Raw genomic sequence first — 19,898 nt, 5'->3', positions numbered from 1 at the left:
AATCTTTACAGTGTGTTTGTGATGATAAGAAATGTCACAGCAAACACAGAGGCGTCGTGATTTATTATCTAACGGGGGACCTGAGTCAGTGTGTGCGTAACGTAGTCACTATTCAATAATTACCTGCAATTAATACATTAGAGAGCTATTTCTGCTTGATTTAACCCTTTAAACTCAGGTATTGCTGTAAAAACTCTAAATCTTTGCAGTGTGTTTATGATGATAAGAAATGTCACAGCAAACACACAGGCGTCGTGATTTACTATCTAACAGGGGACCTGAGTCAGTGTGTCTGTGTAACGTAGTCACTATTCAATAATGACCTGCAATTAATACATTAGAGAGCTATTTCTGCTTGATTTAACCCTTTAAACTCAGGTATTGCTGTAAAAACTCTAAATCTTTACAGTGTGTTTGTGATTATAAGAAATGTCACAGCAAACACACAGGCGTCGTGATTTACTATCTAACAGGGGACCTGAGTGAGTGTGTGTGTAACAATCACTATTCAATAATGACATGCCTTGAATACATTAGAGAGCTATCTCTGCTTGATTTAACTCTTTAAACTCAGGTATTGCTGTAAAATCTCTAAATCTTTACAGTGTGTTTGTGATTATAAGAAATGTCACAGCAAACACACAGGCGTCGTGATTTACTATCTAACAGGGGACCTGAGTCAGTGTGTGTGTAACATATTCACTATTCAACAATGACCGGCAATTAATACATTAGAGAGCTATTTCTGCTTGATTTAACCCTTTAAACTCAGGTATTGCTGTAAAAACTCTAAATCTTTGCAGTGTGTTTGTGATGATAAGAAATGTCACAGCAAACACACAGGCGTCGTGATTTACTATCTAACAGGGGACCTGAGTCAGTGTGTGTGTGTAACATAATCACTATTCAATAATGGCCTGCAATTAATACATTAGAGAGCTATTTCTGCTTGATTTAACTCTTTAAACTCAGTTATTTCTGTAAAAACTCTAAATCTTTACAGTGTGTTTGTGATGATAAGAAATGTCACAGCAAACACACAGGCGTCGTGATTTACTATCTAACAGGGGACCTGAGTCAGTGTGTGTGTAACGTAATCACTATTCAATAATGACCTGCAATTAATACATTAGAGAGCTATTTCTGCTTGATTTAACCCTTTAAACTCAGGTATTGCTGTAAAAACTCTAAATCTTTGCAGTGTGTTTGTGATGATAAGAAATGTCACAGCAAACACACAGGCGTCGTGATTTACTATCTAACAGGGGACCTGAGTCAGTGTGTGTGTGTAACATAATCACTATTCAATAATGGCCTGCAATTAATACATTAGAGAGCTATTTCTGCTTGATTTAACCCTTTAAACTCAGGTATTTCTGTAAAAACTCTAAATCTTTACAGTGTGTTTGTGATGATAAGAAATGTCACAGCAAACACACAGGCGTCGTGATTTACTATCTAACAGGGGACCTGAGTCAGTGTGTGTGTAACGTAGTCACTATTCAATAATGACCTGCAATTAATACATTAGAGAGCTATTTCTGCTTGATTTAACCCTTTAAACTCAGGTATTGCTGTAAAAACTCTAAATCTTTGCAGTGTGTTTGTGATTATAAGAAATGTCACAGCAAACACACAGGCGTCGTGATTTACTATCTAACAGGGGACCTGAGTGAGTGTGTGTGTAACGTAGTCACTATTCAATAATGGCCTGCATTTAATACATTAGAGAGCTATTTCTGCTTGATTTAACCCTTTAAACTCAGGTATTGCTGTAAAAACTCTAAATCTTTGCAGTGTGTTTGTGATGATAAGAAATGTCACAGCAAACACACAGGCGTCGTGATTTACTATCTAACAGGGGACCTGAGTCAGTGTGTGTGTAACGTAATCACTATTCAATAATGACCTGTAATATTCAATAATGTAAATACATTGGTGTACCTGACAATAATCTTAAATGAGAGATGTGGACTGATCATATACTGTAATTATGAAGACACAACAGAGAATGAATTTCTTAAAGAAATGACTTTTCTGTAATGTATTAGATGTTATGTCTAAGGTATATTGTGTGTGTGTGTGTGTGTGCCTATTGTGATACCAGATGCCTGAGTAAACAAGTTAACTTATTTTAATGTGTTGACTAAAACACAAGAAGACTTGTGGACTAACTAAGTGTAGTGTGTTACTTGATGTTACATCTTGTAACTTTATTGCGACTGTGTAATAAATATATTTAAAAATAAGCTTCAAAATAAATTAAAGTATTAAAGTATATTTTAGGTTACAAATAAATACTTCTCAGTACATTCAAAAGAACACAGTTATTATAAAAAGACATATTATTACTTGACACATTATATAGTCTGTACGAAGCTTAACTGCATTTATGTTATTTATTTGTAAAGACATGAAATGGTGGAGATGGCATATATGCCAAATGCATATATATATATATATATATATATATATATATATATATATATATATATATATATATATATATATATATATATATATATATATATATATATATATATATATAAAATGAAGACAGACTTGACTGCCAGCTCACTTCACATTCACACACAGCTCCACTGCAGACTAATGGAGGTCCCCTGTTGGATAGGTAGACATCGGTCACACACAAACACACACAGCTCCATTAGAGTCTATGGAGGTCCCCTGTTGGATAGGTAGACATCGTTCAGGTCCCCTCTTGGCATATTTTTTAAAAAATAAAAAAATGCTTATTTGAAATTATATTATGAATAAGGACCTTAAAAGAAAATTTTGTATGTGATTTTTGTTTCTTCAAAATGACTAGAAATACAGGTCCCCTCTTGGATAGTGTAGAGTGATAGTCCCCTCTTGGTAATATAGACGTGTATGTGTGTGTGTGTGTGTGTGTGTGTGTGTGTGTGTGTGTGTCAAATTAAACAGAGACACAGAACATGGGGGATTCATATTTAAATAGTCTTTCGTGGTTTAATATCCACAGTCACTAGTATTCAGCTACAGTCTGGATCCCTGCACTTTGATAAACACAGAAGTGAATGAAAGTAGCCTATAAGTGGGTACCGAATATACTCGGTAGGTACTACCAGTAGGCCCTACTACCGGAATGCTGGTATCATCACATTTTCAAAATTTCAGTACCGAAATACCGGTACTTGTGACATCCCTAATTGATTTAATCTCCACTGGGAGTGAATTGAGTGCTTGAAAAGAAAACTCATAGTGACACCCCCAAAGTCTCTTTGATAGTGGGCATATGCCAAACAAACTTACTTACGGTAAGTAGAGTCAGAGCAGTATTTTTAAGAGGGCAAACCTATTTTTTGAAAGGCTTGTGTGTGCACGAGACAGAATGAAACCCAGAGAGTGAAGTATACCTGGGCTTTAAATATATACTAATTTATACAAAAACAACTTTCTTTGTTTCGTTTATGTCAGAACAACTTGTTTTCAGTTAAAGCGGACTGCTTGTGAAAAGCTTTCGGTATGTCATACATGTTTATAGGACTTCGTAATTCAACTCTCCAGGAGATAAATACATGTGTCCTCCAATTCACAAAAAGTCAACAATGGGGTTCTTTTTTGTTACAGATACAATCTGCAAACATAAGATCAGAAGGCTTTACTTGTTCCCTGATCTACCGCAGGTGACCCTGAAACGGAAAACGCTGAAGTGTTACAGAGCTGGTTACCCACATTTGACTCATTCACCTTGAACAAGGCTTACAACGTTCTGATGGTGAAAACAGACGAGTCTGCTATTGCCTGTGACCTCGGTAATAAAAGCCAATGTTTCTCCACTACCCTGTGTAAAAAGCAATGATGTAAATGCAGAAGATTAGAGTGAAATTACCCTGAAGGAGCATTTGTGTTATCAGGTGTTATTATTTTTAATTATATGTTATTAATTAAGGCAACCATCACTATTATTGCTCATGCTTACCTAAGTTATACACTTTGGAGGCAAATATCACTTTGGGGGTGGGCTCTTTAGACTTGGAACAATAAGAAACCACCCCAAATACCCTAGCAACCCAACAGAACACAATAGCAACTGCCTGGCAACCACTTTAGCGTGACTTTGAGCAAACACCATTCAGATTAACAACATAATCTGAACAATATACAGTCAAACCAAAATTCATTCAGACACTTTCAACATTATCACATTATCACAGTTTATTCACTATAGGAAATGGTAATAAAATATGACAAGAGCTCAGTGTTAAACTGTCAGAAATGAATCTTGATAATGTCAGATAACATGCAATAAGGCATAAGGCATGTAATGTATCATAAACTCCCAGCTGTTAAATTTAAGTTCACAATTAGATAACACCAACTTATGTCAGCCGATGACCAAGCAATGCTTCATTATGGTCAGTCTGTGGTGTAAAAGGTCACATTAGCAATTAAAGAAAAAACACTTATGCAAAACACAGTCAGGTCAAAGTGTCTGAAGAATTTGTCCCAAGCTGATCATTTTTACTGGCAGTCCAATGTACGACGAATTGTTGGGTATATGTGGCATTTTATTTTGCTATCCTCACTTACATACATAAACTATAGTGTCCTGCAACCACAAGTACACGTTGTACTTGCTGTCTGAATAATTTTTTTTGGCTTGACTGAAGTGACCTGCCAGAACTAACAGTACGCTTGATTCTCCAATCCGCAGGCAAGTATTTACTTTCATATTCTACTTGGAGGGAGTAACATCTCATTTAATTAACATTAATGCATATATGCACCTAGGACCCAGCCTGTGCCAACAAACAAATTATGTCGAAATGATCAACATGGACTGGGCCACCCTAAGCATTAGATGCAGTATGAAATTACATTCTCAGTACCCTATAAATCCACCAATCAAGAGACTTGTGTACAATCCTCTAGCATATTAATACAGGTCGAACAATGACAAATGATATGAGTTTGACTGAAGAGAAGAAGAGGATTACATATTTGCATACTGATTAAAGCTGAAGACCACCACAAAAAAAGACCACCAATAAAGTTTCTCTTCAAGTTCTTTTTTTTTTTTTTTTTGGTTTGTTCCTTCACTTTGTTTGTTAATGAGAGGTTCTGCGAGCCTGCATTAAATCAGCACTGAATTCACCTAAAAACTCTGGCGTTGTGATCGCGTTCAAGAGATCAACAACTACCTGTGATTGGCTAGATTACTCATCGCTGAAAAAAACACGCTGTAAACGGATGCATTTGACACTCTCCAGAGCTCGGACACAAACTTGCAAATCTGCCCAATCTTTTTCGCCAATATTATTACAGTATCAACTGGGGGTGATTTTGAGTGTTTGAGGGTGCTTAAAGAGCTGTTCACATTACTCATAAAAGAGTAGGCAAAGAGTACCTGGCAAGATTAGGAAACGTGCGTATGATGGCCACGGGAGAGGATTTGTGAATGGCGGTGATGCAATGCAACTGATGCTGGTAGAGCAACATGTTGACTGTAGTTTATCTGGATATAGGGGGAACGCATTCATTAATCCCTACATTACTCCACTAATAGAGTCCACTTGAAGGAGTGATTTAAAACAAGTGAGTGAATTTGGACACCGAATACACCAGAAGGGCTGCCGCTGTGGCAGAGTTTATGCTTGCTGTTTATTATTTGAAACGTAACACACTGCCAGCACCGGTAGTATAATAATCCATTAAAAAGAAATCAATTTAATAATCAATTAAATAAGGAATTTATACCTGTATGATTTTAAGCTGTCCCAGATTGGACCAAAAGTTTGGAAAATGGATAGGTGAATGATTTAGCTGCATACAGCATCCTCTGGTTATCTTTTGAGTCAAGCGCAAGCAATTTTGATTCGCAAACAATTGACTCATTTGAGTCGGTTCTTTTTAGTAAATCAAAAACAGCCAATGCAACCAATTTTGATTCCCAAATGAATGACTCTTTTGAGTCATTCTTTTTAGTGAATCAAAAATATACATTCCCAAACAAATGAATCATTTGAGTCTGTTCTTTTCAGAGATGTGCTGATGAATTACTTAAAATGTAGTTACGCTGTAAATTATCCTTATCATTTAGTCAGTAGTATTTAATAAACGCTAATGGATGAAAGAAATATGACTTTATTATTGAAATTATCTTATTTCACAGTGGAACTGCATCCATTTTTTTCAATTGTGTGTTCTTTAAAAGTAATAAAACATGCGCTAATGGAACCATCAAGGTGAACCTGAACTGAAATCATTAAATTCTTTATGATTCCCATCCCTACTAAAATACTCTAAGTGATTCAGTTCTACTCTCTTTATGACATCACAACGGATTTCATCACATCTCCAACCTGTGCTCCGGCAGTGATCGCTTTATTCATAGATGATTGAACTGCTGAGTACAGCAGACTGCAGTTTCTTCTGACATAAACACTGTGACAGTGATAAAATTCTTTTCAAATAATTGAATAGCCTAGAGCATTCTCCTGTTTCTCAGCAAATATGATTTGGATAAAGACACACAGTTAAAATAAAGAATATGATGTATTATATAGATAACTCACTCAGATCTCAGGGTTCATATCTTGATATATACACCATTCCTGAGGTTGCCAGCACAGATTTTCCAGCAGAGATTTATCAGAGGTGGCAAGGAGGGTATTCATATTTCTTGGCTTCAAACACTATTTGCTGATGTTGAATCTCTCTGAACTGATAAATTGGCCCCTGAACCCTTTTCTATGGCGACAAGATTGATGGAAATGAATGCCATTCACTTCTTCTCTCTCAATTATGGATCTTTAAAGAGGTTAGATTGAGGATCTCAGCCTTATGGCCTACATTTTTTTTAACATGTTTGGTTTATATGTCATGCAGTAGTCAAATAAAGCAATTCACAGTAATACCATTGAGCATCAGGCCAGAAATATCATCAGAAATAAAGGATGAGAGCAAGTTTATGCCAGTGAGCTAACAGCTATAATGAAGCTGCATGATAAAAAAAACAAACAATATGTACGTTACCCAGCAATGTTGTTCATAAATACGAGCTACGTTTTAATGCACAGCCTCGTAATCCTGTCACAGTTAATTGAGTCATCAGTATCCCGCTGTTTTGTGGATGAAGGCCCTACTTTAAGTAGCCTTTCTAACAGTTATGTTCAGTTTGGTTTCATTGTTACTTGCTGCGTTCCAATTCGCCTACTAATTCTGTTTTTTGTGAAAAAAGTGCATACTTGAGTGTGTAGCAGAAGAGTAGGCAAGCTTCTTCGCCATAATTGCATCTTTAACAGACAGCTCTGTCACTTAGCTATGTGCATCCTGTCAGTTTTAACTGACCTGTCAATCATCTTGTCAGTTAAAATCATCTACATTCAATTTAATTTAATTTCCTACCATATCAGAGATAAATGTAGTAGCACATTGATCTGCAAGTTGTGGTTCTTTCATGAGACTCTCCTCGTGTGTTTGCAATTTGCATAATGCTGCATTTAAAAGTGCATATATATATATATATATATATATATATATATATATATATATATATATATATATATATATATATAAATTCTAATTAACTAACTGATGTCACATATGGACTACTTTGATGATGTTTTATTCCCTTTCTGGACATGGACAGTATAGTGTGCATACACTTAGATACGCTGTTGGACTAAATATAAAATATCTTAAACTGTGTTCTGAAGAGGAACGGTGGTCTTACTAGTGTGGAACGGCATTAGTGTGAGTCATTAATGACATTAATTTCATTTTTGGGTGAACTAACCCTTCAAGTTCCTGTGTTTTTTGATATGATAATCGATTTTGTCAAATAAAACGGTAAAATGCTCAATAAGTGACTGGAGATGCATTCATGTCCTCATAATGAGGCAGCAGAGGCTGAAAAGCACTGCAAGTGTGTGTGCGTGTGTGTTAAATGAAACCATTCACACAGAGACACATAAACATGCAGGATTCATATTTAAACAGTCTTTCTGCTGCTTCATATTCACAGACACTATATATCAATTTTGAAGTGACCGACCTACGTTTCATTTATTCACCAAAACTTTGACAATATCCATGACATTATGTGTTGTGCAGTAAATTTTGTTTTTATGACTGGATTCCATCTGCGTTGTCCGCATCGCGGAAATGAATCCTTATGAAAGTTACAATTTTTTTGGTCTTTTGTTGTATTGATTCATATTAAAACACAGACAGCAGCGCAGCAGGAATATTACATTAAACTCTTGGATTATGCAGCAGGCATTATACAGCGCAGTCCCTTCACACAGATCATTACTAAACCATCAGTTTGTTATATCAACCTTTTTCATGCTTTAGCCAATATGTCGATGGTTGTAAATTGATTTTTAAAAAATGGCCGATAAATATTGGCAGCCGATACATTGGTGCATCTCTAATTTCATCCTTTGTGCACATCTTCATTATCATCAGACTAGAATGTGACAGCCTTGGGAAGATGATTCACTGATTCATTTGACTCAGCACAAGCCTTTACACCTTTTGTGAATTAAAACGTTTAGTTAGATGCTGCTCTGTCTTATTTATTTTTTTTGACTCAGTTTTATACATTTTTTATTAGATTTAAGTAGTTGAACTACAGTCAAGTTACCCTCCAAAAAGGGGTTAGCACTACAGACTACTAATAAAAATGAATATTGGATCTATTTAATAGGAAAATCCTTCATAAAAGGTGATTCATTTTTATAAATCAGAGCATTATTTATCTGGAACAAAAACAAGGATTTAATTTTGGTTGTTGTATTTATTGTGAATTTGTTTTCCGTCAAAGAAAACGTGAACATTCATAATTTAGTTGAGAACAGCAATATTTATTCGACCAGGGAATATTTTTTTAATGAACTAATTAAGTGAATTGGAGTGCATTTAATTATTTCCTCTATAAGAAAAAGTAACTCAACAACATACTGGAAAGTTACTGTAAATGATTAGCATTGCTACTTTTAGTTACTTACTCCCCAAAACCGAGCACCAGCAGTGCAAGCAACATGCAGATAAACTAAAAGTTGTGTTTTTCTACCTACGTGGCTGTAACAGTCATTACCAGAACTAAACTGCAAGAAAACTCAGAGTTCTGATTTCAAAAGAGCCCAAGAGAGTGATGAATGGAAACAGGACAAAAATACAATATCTCTTCCCACAGTCACTCGCTGCCCTGGGTTCTACTAATCCAAGCAGATATGGGCACAAATGCTCTTAAATTGACATTCCACGTGTGCCAGTAAGCCCTCCAGAAAAGCACATGATTTCTTAGGCCTCTTCAAAGCTCTCAGTGCTGCCTATGGATATCCTGCAGTGGCAGACGTTGAAAAGCATGATGATAGACGCTGCACCTGTGGGTTTCTTCCCACGTGGGTTGGGTACCTCGGGGAGATTATTTTTTGACTGTCACTCTTATTACCTGTCAGCTTAATTTTTTCATCCAATTTCACTGGCCCATTTTTACACCTCCACAGAAGTAAATATCAGTCCACAAACAGAGAGAAAAGCCCGGAAGGTCCAATAATTGATAAAGAAATCTTGTTCGGCTTTTCAGTCAGATGTGAATTTTTAAAATTGGCCTCTTAAAGGGTTATGAGTAATGATGGGACGATAACCTCTGTTAAACTCGCCATTTGGCGTACAGAACGGAGAAATAAATAGGGATCGTATTGCATCTGGGAGATACTATGCCGTATGCCCTATACTTTCAGGCCCTGTCGTCCCAGTAATATCAGGCCACTTTGATACCCTAAGGGGGGAGGCATTGAAAAAATTTAGAAATAAGAGAACATCTGATATATAAGATTAAGGGCTCAAAGTAATCCTTTCTCTCTCTTTTTCCCCAGCATTAAAAGTCCCACTTTTGAGGTATCGGATTTTCATCTGGGGTCTTCTCGTATGCAGTCGCCGATGACATCATGACACCGGCCCTTAGACGAGATGGGGATCTTATTTGTCCTCATAAAACTTTCAGGGCCTTATCTGGGCTTCCAACTAGAAAATTATGACCAAGACGTGATGGTCAGGAATGGAAAATTGAGTGCGTCTGTGGAAAAAAAAAGGTTATGAGATGAATTACACGTCTAGAAGTCATGCATTCAGAGTGCTCCTGGATAAAAAGGGTTGGAAAAGAAAGGCGAGGACAACCCTGAGAGCGATGTAGAGTACCTATTTTCATGCATAATTGATGCCTTATCAGTGTCTCCATCCCCAATGTATCACCCTTTCTGATAAGTCTGACAGCTTAGATGTGCCCATAGCCACACACCAGCTGCTCGGCCAGGCCTGAGATGGATCAAATGTTCGACATTGCACTCCGATTACCACTGGTGCTGTCAGCGCGTGTGTACGTGGGACACACTGTTGAAGCCGATGCTTGACTTGGTTCAGCTGTGAATTGCATTTGTCTGGACAACTTCAGATGCAATGAAGCAGAATTAGATGAGGTCTCCTGACTTGATTCACTTTGATAAGCAAACCCTGATTTTGCTCCTTCCACATGCATGGAAGACAGTCATTTTACAGTTGTTTCACGAAACGTCGGCTGTAGAGAAATGAAGAAGTAATGAGGAATGTTCAGACATATAGTTGATATGCCTGTGCCTTTGTCCGCTTTGAATTAGGAAATAACAGCATGCCCGGTATCTACGGTTTCAGGTATCTAGTTAATTGCCATGTGTGATCAGTCTCTCTGTTGGCTGTGCCTGACTTACTATCTGAAATAACACAAAATTCAATTGCCCTCGCTGTGTCGGTTAAAATCGTCTTAATGCGAGAATGTTAAATCAAGCATTTAGCATTTAATTATTATTAGTAGAAAATGTATATTATTGTCTAATTTAAATATTATTATATTATATTATATTATATTATATTATATTATATTATATTATATTATGTGACCCTATACATAAGTCACACAGGAATATGTGTGGCAATAGCCAAAATTATTGATTTTTCTTTTGTGCCAAAAATCCTTAAAGGTGCCCTAGAATGATTTGAAACTATGTTAAATTGTTCTCTGATATCTACATAGATGGTATTTGGCTTATTTAAGCGCAAAAATTATCCAGATACAGTTTTACAGGTCCATTTACAACCCTATAAATTGTCCCTATGATGTAATGCTCTGTTTTTGCCTTATTTGGAAGGGTCATGAATATTAATGTTGAGCTCTGCTCTGATTGGCTTATTTCAGCAGCTCACAGCAGTTCAGTGAAGCGGCTCGTGAGTCCTGACAGAACACAGATCGACTAAATGATACTTTAAGCAAAACATCTCAAATGGAGATTGATAAAATGCAGCCTACTTGTTTATTGATGTTTTCATCCGCGCGCGAGAGCGCTTGCGGTTGCCAGATTTCAGCAATTAAATCCCCCAAACAGAGCTTTTCTCTGAAAAAAAAAACATATTCTATCCGGTGTTTTACCTAAAAATATCCAATCTGGCAACCATATGCACACGAGTTCTCTCGCACGCGGATGATCTGAAAACACCAATAAACAAGTAAGCTGCATTTTATCAATCTCCATTTGAGATGTTCTGCTTAAAGTGTGTAATTTAGCCTACATTTTAGACTTGTCTTTTTTCGTCAACGATATTGCATGTTTATATTACGTTAGTCACAATGTAGGCTAACGTTACGCAGTGACTGTGAAGTAGCCTAATCTGAAATACGAATAGGCAAAAACATCATAGGAAACACCATACTTCAGTTCTCAAAAATATAAATATATAACTTAGAAGTATAAAATATATAATATATATATAAAGTATAAATATATAACTTAGAACTTATATTTTTACAAAATGAATAGCCTTGTCAAATGACTATTGTTTTAACTTATATGGTGGAAAAGGTGACATTTGCTAGAATGATCGAGTGAACGATTAAGCAAAGTATCTACGGTTGTATTTTGTAATACAAAATAATACTACCCTTTGTCATTAGACACACTATTTAGTTTGGTATGGTACTTGGAGTATCCTATTGTTACTGTAAGCATCTTGCGTTATCTAGACCATGCGGTCTCTCTAAGAAACTTTCAATTTAATCAGAAATTGTTTAAACAGTCAATAAGGGGATAAATTGCTACTTACTGCTTGCAGGAATACAGTTGTAATTGCCACTTTCTTCAGTTTAAGACGCTGAGCGAAGCTTGCTTGAAATGGGCCGAACAAACGAACGATCTTGAATTAAATTGTTGTGGTATCGGATTAAACATCAGCCATGACTGTTGACAATTTTTATCTGTGGGAAGGATAGAAAAGTCTCCTGCACAGCCTGGAACATGAAGTGTGTCCACGCGAGCATGAAGTGTGTCCTCCGTCATTTCCGCCTGACATTGCACGTTTGGACAGATGCAAATGTTGGGGGCGTGGATATAAATGATCCCCAACGCTTGCGTCACGGTTGGGTTTATGTTGAGAAGCACTTTTTTTTCCGTGGTGTTTTGGATTCACGAGATTTACATAAGAAGGAGGCAATGATGTTTGAGACTCACAGTATATGATGTCCATGTACTGAACTCTTTAAAGATCATGCTCCATGAAGATATTTTGTAAATTTCCTACCATAAATGTATCAAATGTATTAGTAGTAATAGGCATTGCTAAGGACTTCACTTGAACAACTTTAAAGGTGATCCTCATTTCAAATTTCCATCCTAACAAACTATACATCAATGGAGACTTGATTATTTTTGGCAATATTTCAAATCTCAATTTCAAAAAACTGTCCCTTATGACTGGTTTTGTGGTCTATGGTCACACTTTTAATATTATATTATATTATATTATATTATATTATATTATATATTATATTATATTATAATGCAACTCAGCTCAAACCATTTGTGGACTTGGAATTTAATAATCGAATAGCAATTTATTAGTGATTAATAGTGATGTACGGGTTATTATTAGTAGGCAATTCATATTATTGCTTTCTATTTAAAAGTTTAAATTTATTTTTTTTAACCCAAACCCATTTGTGGACATGAATTTGTTCAGAGAATTTTCTATGAGAAGTCATTATTTTTTTATTTTTTTACTCAAGACAGATGTCCTTTTAAAGGACAGATGTTCCTTTTAAACTGATAGAGCAGTCTAATGGGATCCATTGGGTTTTTCTCCTGAAAGTATTATAATAGTTCTCACAGACTTCACGCAGCAGGTGGCTAGATTTGACTTAAACGTTTTTTGGGTTTTTTTTTTTTAATGGATTAAACTTCCTTGTATCTTGCCATTATGTAATCAAAAGCAAATATGTCAAAGGCTGTTAACTCAGACTTAAAACATGGGCAAGATGCTGGCTACACGTCTGACAGGAAAGTTAATAAAAACAATTGTAGCAGAAATTTGAGGTCAGCAAAAAGGTTAGACAGAGTGACAGCTACACTGTCGTCCACAGTATGTGCACTCCTGGGGGGGGGGGGGGATAAAGAAGAAATAAACGAATAGAAATAGGAAAATTCTACTTTTAACAAGCAGTAAATATCAGATAAAACAATACACTCCAAGCCCTGAATTCCCCCCCCCCCCAAAAAAAATGTGGGGATTATTCTATTGAAAGACTGAGGTCGTATTTCTTTTCACAGAATTTCAAGCAAGTTCCTCTCAAGAAAGCGCTTTGAGTAGAGTGCTGTAGACTCAGGAGATGCCCCCACTTTGATTTCTAGAGACACACTGCGAGCGTGAAAGAGGTTTGCTGCTTTGTTCTTGCCGAAGAACGTAGCGTGGGTGTCCTCTCTGCATGCATTAATGATTTTCATGTAACCTCAAAGTCATCCTTTACCTTGAGTATATTGTGCTAATAAGCATATATACCCTTTAAGAAAGCATTATTCTTCCATGTTGGCCATGTCATCTCAGGTAGAATTACTCTATCAAAAAACAAGTGATAAAGTTTAAAAGCCAATTAATGGTGATCTGTTATTGTAATATTGAAGGTGCTGCAAAAACCTAGGTGTAGCGTCTAACGGGTATGATGTGTCACACTTATGATATTCAATAAGGGCCGCACAGTATGTAGGTGAGAAATCAACACAGAGGCTTGTTCGTGGTTTAGTTGAGGGTTTGTATTACAACATGTTCTCTGTAGGGCGGTCCCCGACTAAGGATTTACACATTTGAATCAGAATTGTCGAATCTCTCTATGGTCGACTGATAGTCGAATCATCTGTGTGTGTGTGTGTGTGTGTGAATGGGTTGGGAGGGGCACGACACTAGTCAACAGAAGGGTAAAACTATTTATTTTCCTTTACACACTGCACACAGCAACAACTTTTAATAAAGCGACCAAAACTGCCTGCCAACTGACAGATGAACTGACAATGGCTTTCTTATTTAGGTTTAAATAAAAGGTTATGTGGTGGATAAACATTCATAAAACGTTTTCTCAAAACATTTTAAAGTCGTGATTGAAATACAGAACATCACACAATATATAAAAGAACATTTTGATAAATAAACCTAAAAAAAATACTTGCCTAGAGAGGAAAAGAACACTTTGAGTGCGTTTACATGCACGGTCTTAAGCCGATTGTGCCTAAACACCGGACGCAAAGCTCAGCGCCTCGTCTCGGGTATCTCACACCGGACGCGCACATTATATACACGCGATTATATTGAATCGGCTTCTGACAGAAGAGCTGCACGATGAGTGTATGTTGCAGCACAGGGTGAAATCAGTATGTACTTCGACGATTTGAGAGAAATATAATATAGATTTAATATAAAACCTTGAAATGGAGCTCTGTGGGGCGGCAGGATTTGAAACAACTTCCTGAGTCGCCGCGGACACGTGCCGAATGCCGCCACCAGCAATTCTTTTTGCAGTTAAAGCAGTTATTTCACCATAGTTCAAGTCACAATAAATAACATTTGTAAAATCACTCTTGATGGAATTTTATTTTTAGCTATTTGGATTCGGCAGTAAAAAACAGTTAAACTCAGCTGGTAATCAACTTACACTTTGCAAAGCAGAAGAATAAAAAAACATTTGGAAAAAACAAACACTGTCAGTTTGTTTGTGACCTAACAAAATTGAAGAAAACTAAAAGAAATTCTCAAACTAAATATTATACTCAATAACTTGAATGTGTGTTCAAGGACTTAATTTGTCTCTACAAAATGCAGTTCTGAATTTCAATTTTCAATTCCATTTTTCAGACAGGCGAATCAAATACTCAAGATTCAGTGAATCAATATACGTGTTCTTTTCATTGCACAAGTTCTGTTCCAATTCAAAGTTCACATCGAGCCAAGTACAGTTGAAATCCGCGGATGTGTCCTTGATCCGCCCCTGTATCAAAGATGCATCAAGGGCTGACTTGTGTGGACTTCAGACAAACCAGTAACCCAGAATGCATCTTGCATATAATTTGTTCCCTGCCAAATAGTTTTGGCTGAGGGCAGAGTAAAGTTAAATAACTTTTATTTAAGCTATTTAACTTTACCGTTGCAGTGTTTCACACACATAGACTAATTTGTGCAATCAACAACACCTGCCACCACATATTTCGTTGTTGTTTTTTAAATTTTTTACGGCATTTAAAACATGCAGCGTATTCGTTCAGATGCATTTCCTTTCCTTGCTCTCCCTCCGTCTCTCTTTCACACACACACACACACATGCACACACACACAGTGCATTCTATTTGACCTCAGGGTTGCTAACGCTTACAAATTTGATTTGGCATGAGACACACAGGCTCTGTCTCACGCTTTCACTCCCCAAGTAAATCTCATTCCAAATTGCCAAAACTGCTTTTGATATGAAATAAAGTCACAAAGTTTTAATATGAGGTTTTAATACGAAATTCAAACAATAAATACCATTTTGGTGCACTTAGTATGGCCATTGAAAAACAGTTGTGTCTTGTATTTAGCCCTCAGGTATTCCTTACTAATTGGTCACACTCATAATTACTAGTGGTCAAATACACCTTAATGAAAATGAAAAGTTATGAATGTTATGAAAATAAAAAACTTATTTTTCAATTGAATAAATGTTTTATATTTTAGTTTAATAATATTTATTTAATGTTTTGAGGAGAACTTATGGTACTAAATACAATAGAGGCTGGAAAAATAATAATTTTCATTTACTGCAATTACCCACAAAGGCCCCTGTATAGCTCTATAGCAAATGCATCTAGTCTAGTTGTTCAAAAGTATTGCAGATCATAACCGCTCACTTATTTTTAGGTTTTGATTTTGAATACATATTTAGAACACATACAGTAGGCTATATGTATTGATACTGAATCGATAATTGTAGCAATCAAACTAGAATCACTCTGATCAAATTAAGTCTTTCATTGAAGATTCAAATGGATAAAATAAAATTATCCTACCAGTTCTGGTGAGCTCTAAAAGCACAGTTCAACAGGCAGATCAGATCCTTGGGCGGCTCGCCATGTATATATATAGGCTTAATGGCATCTCGTGTCTGGAACGGGACAGGAAAACAGTCGAAGATGATTTCGATCTCTTAACAAAAAAAGGCAAAAACAATTATCAATCTTCAAAACTTCTCATAAACAAAAATTACATGTATGTACTTTTATCATTAACTCAACATTTCAACACTGACACTTAAATATCACCCTTTTTTGCATTTTGTTAACAGCGGCTTGTACGCTGTGAACTAGGGCAGCAACAAACGATTATTTTGATAATCGATTAATCTAACGATTGTTCGAACTATAAATCGACTAATCATCGCCATTGACGACTAATCAGTACGTTTTGAACGATTATTCAATTAGTTAAAACATTGAGGTATACCTATTCTAACTATTATATAAAAAAAGAAAATCACTTTAGCTTTTTGAAATGGTTGTTTTAATGAACTTTGAGCCAACAAAAAATGTCATTCTCTTTAAGTTATCGGATTTCTGTCACACACAAATGCTTTCTCAGCATTGCGTAACGTTAAATATTCTGTTCTCTTCCAGTTTAAAAAAAAAATCAGCTTCAATTTCTCTGACGAAAAGTGATCAATAATAGGTGCTGCTTTTCTGAAACAGAAAAACGAGTTAACGTTACTTCCGGACACAAAGAATGCTAAAATATTAATCTGCAAACAATTATTACAAGTATAAAAGTTACAATATTTTTTTGCATGACAATTGAGCTGACAGATTCTCATTCACCTTTTAATTAACAGTATGAAACAGTAACTAACATGAATGATCCTATCTGATTTTGTAACTTACGTCATGCATATGGAACAAAATTCAGGCAAGTGATACGTTACTTTAATACATAATAGGGTTACAATAAGGACTTTTTCTATCCAAAATAAGTCACATTACTGTAGTTATTATTTATACTTTAATCATTATTATTAATAGTATTAATATTATTAGCAGGGTTGCCAACTCTCACGCATCTGGCGTGATACTCACGCTTTCAGGCTCTGTCTCACGCTCTCACTCCGCCCAACACAATCTCACGCCAAATTGCCAAACCTGCTTTTGATATTAAACAAAGCTATAAGCTTTAATTTTTTTAAATGTGTTTTAATGAAATTCAAACAATAAATAGCGTTTTGGCGCTAATGTGGCATAATGTTAAAGCCAGAGGCGTTGAAAAGCAGAGTTGCATGCTCTCGTCTCCCTGCGGCGCGCGCTGGTCACGTGGCCCATGAGCGCGCAATACTTTTAGCGCTGTGCCAATGAATTTAAATGGCTTAAGCGGATACACAACAGTTTCACCATATAGATGTTTGCTGCAAGTTTTGGTAAACAGTACAGCATAGTGTTAGTGTTTATTGATTATTAAGTCAGCCATATGGGATCGTTTTATTATGGAGAGTGATAGAGATTCAACATTGTTAACATAAGTTATTCTTGTATTTAGCCCTCAGGTATTCCTTACTAATAGGTCACACTCATACTCATTAAATTATATTTATTGAATATTTTGAGGAGATCTTTTGGTATTAAATACTATTTGTGCAACAAGTATTGTCAATAAATGTCCACTTAAAATATTTTTCTTCTAATATTTGTATTTCTTCTAAAATTTATATTACAATTAGTGTAGTAATTAATATTAAAATAGAGAATTCCAATTCAAAGAGGCAAATTAGAGTCATTTTGTGGCTAAAAAATATTAATGTTTATTTGTAATGCCATTAGGTGCCTTATGGTTCTTTAATAAATATACATGTATCTAATCTAGTTGCTCAAAAATATATTGCAGTCTTTGCATTCTAATAAATATTTAGATATGATGATCAAACACTAGATTTCTTTAAATGTGAAATTTCAAAACTTAAATAACTTGCATCCTAATCTTTTTAATGAATAATGATACTTATATAAGCAGTCACAAGTGAATATTAAGGAATGGCACATATAATTTGACCCAAGAAATGTTTAAACTAGTGCCAAAACAAACATATTATTATGTACAGTATATATACTAGATATAAACTGATACTGAATCAAGATCAAAAGCATTCCCCCCCCCCCCCCCCCGGCCCTCAAAAAATCTCACTCCAACCTAAACTTAAAAGTTGGCAACCCTGTTATTAGTAGTATTGCCTTCTCTAATAGAGATTTTCCGCTAATTAGTTAGCTTCAGGTGGAGATTGAGAACTCTCCTCTCACCGGCTCCTCGTGCTCCAACATGCACGTCGTGCTCCCGTTAAAAGCAAATTGCCCCTTGCTTGTATTGCACACGACAACATTCTTGGTTCGAAGTTTTGTGAAACTTTCTCACACTTTGCTAGATCGGATTTGTTTGCACGCTGTCATAATCATAGACAGTAAAAGAAATGGACGGAGGGTTCCCATTGCCTTCTACGGCGTTAAGTGAGGTCAGTATAGGAGCACTTACTTCCTGATGGCTGAGCGAACTGCGCAGGCTCAAACTGAGCTTGACAACGTAGATGTGACGTGAGCCTCCTGTCTGACAGCTGTAGGTCTTCTAGTAGATGTGGAAAGTGAAAGCTGAATCACGTTGTTTAAATATTTTCTCCCGTTGCTTTTGGCTCACTATGGGCTTCTCCCCATTCTTCTCCCTTGACTTTATCAGACTTTATGTCTCCACGTCCCCCCGACTGTCTCATAGACAGTAAAAGATTGCCTACGAGCGTCTCCTCAGGTCTATACGGTAATTTCTCAACTGTGCGACAGAGTCGCGTTGGTTATGACGCAATCGTTAGCCTATTTTTACAAAAACAGCTTCTACGGGGCGATAGTGTAAGATACAAGGTAACGGAGCCTTTTATGCATTGTCGTGTTTCTTTAGAAATAAACAATGGACAAATGGAGTCTTTAAACGTCTCAGATGTAAAGTTATTCACTGTCAAAGTGACTCAAAAATGAATGGGAGTCAATGGGATGCTAACAGCAGGTGATGGCTTGGTTAGCAATGGCAGCCCCTAGGGGTGGAACGCTTTCCGAGTGCTAGATTACCCCCTTGGTCATAATTTGCGCCGTTTTCTTCGACCACAATAGCATTTGTATAAGGGTAAGAGCTGCACTCTAGCGCTACAGCGCCGTAGCGGTCAAATCGCGATATTGCATGCCATTACACGAGGTCACGTGAGATCAGACGACTAATCGACAATAAAGATATTTGTGGGATTTTTTCAATTGTCAATGTCGACTAATCATTTCAGCCCTACTGTGAACACGGCCTATACGGACTGACTCACTGAGGCAAGAATATAAATGAATGAGGAGTACATTCACAATGCTTCGACAATCCTTCTGCAACAGCCTATGTTTCTAATCCTCTGCCTTGTCCTCTTCTCACTTGCAATAGCTCCTCCAAATTATGGCATCCACTCAGAATTCCAAACATACTATATTTAACTTCTCTCTCTCTCTCTCTCTCTCTCTCTCTCTCTC

General features: G+C 36.4%; 1 long non-coding RNA gene across 4 annotated transcripts in view; it reads right to left on the bottom strand.

Moving 5' to 3' along the window:
* The window catches only part of LOC137065089 (uncharacterized), a 91,802-nt gene extending 73,008 nt beyond the window's left edge, over nucleotides 1-18,794 (bottom strand). For 2 of the 4 annotated variants that reach the window (XR_010901591.1, XR_010901592.1), the window contains exons 1-2: nucleotides 18,651-18,794; nucleotides 16,386-16,521 (exon numbers count right to left, since the gene is read on the bottom strand). This is a non-coding gene — a long non-coding RNA (uncharacterized lncRNA). The remainder of the gene's footprint in view (nucleotides 1-16,385; nucleotides 16,522-18,650) is intronic. The other 2 variants (XR_010901589.1, XR_010901590.1) reach the window with 1 other exon arrangement.
* Between the last annotated feature and the right edge of the window lie 1,104 nt (nucleotides 18,795-19,898).

This window comes from Pseudorasbora parva, chromosome 25, assembly GCF_024679245.1.
Source record: "Pseudorasbora parva isolate DD20220531a chromosome 25, ASM2467924v1, whole genome shotgun sequence".
NCBI lineage: Eukaryota > Metazoa > Chordata > Actinopteri > Cypriniformes > Gobionidae > Pseudorasbora > Pseudorasbora parva.
This window is presented reverse-complemented; position numbering and strand designations above follow the sequence as displayed.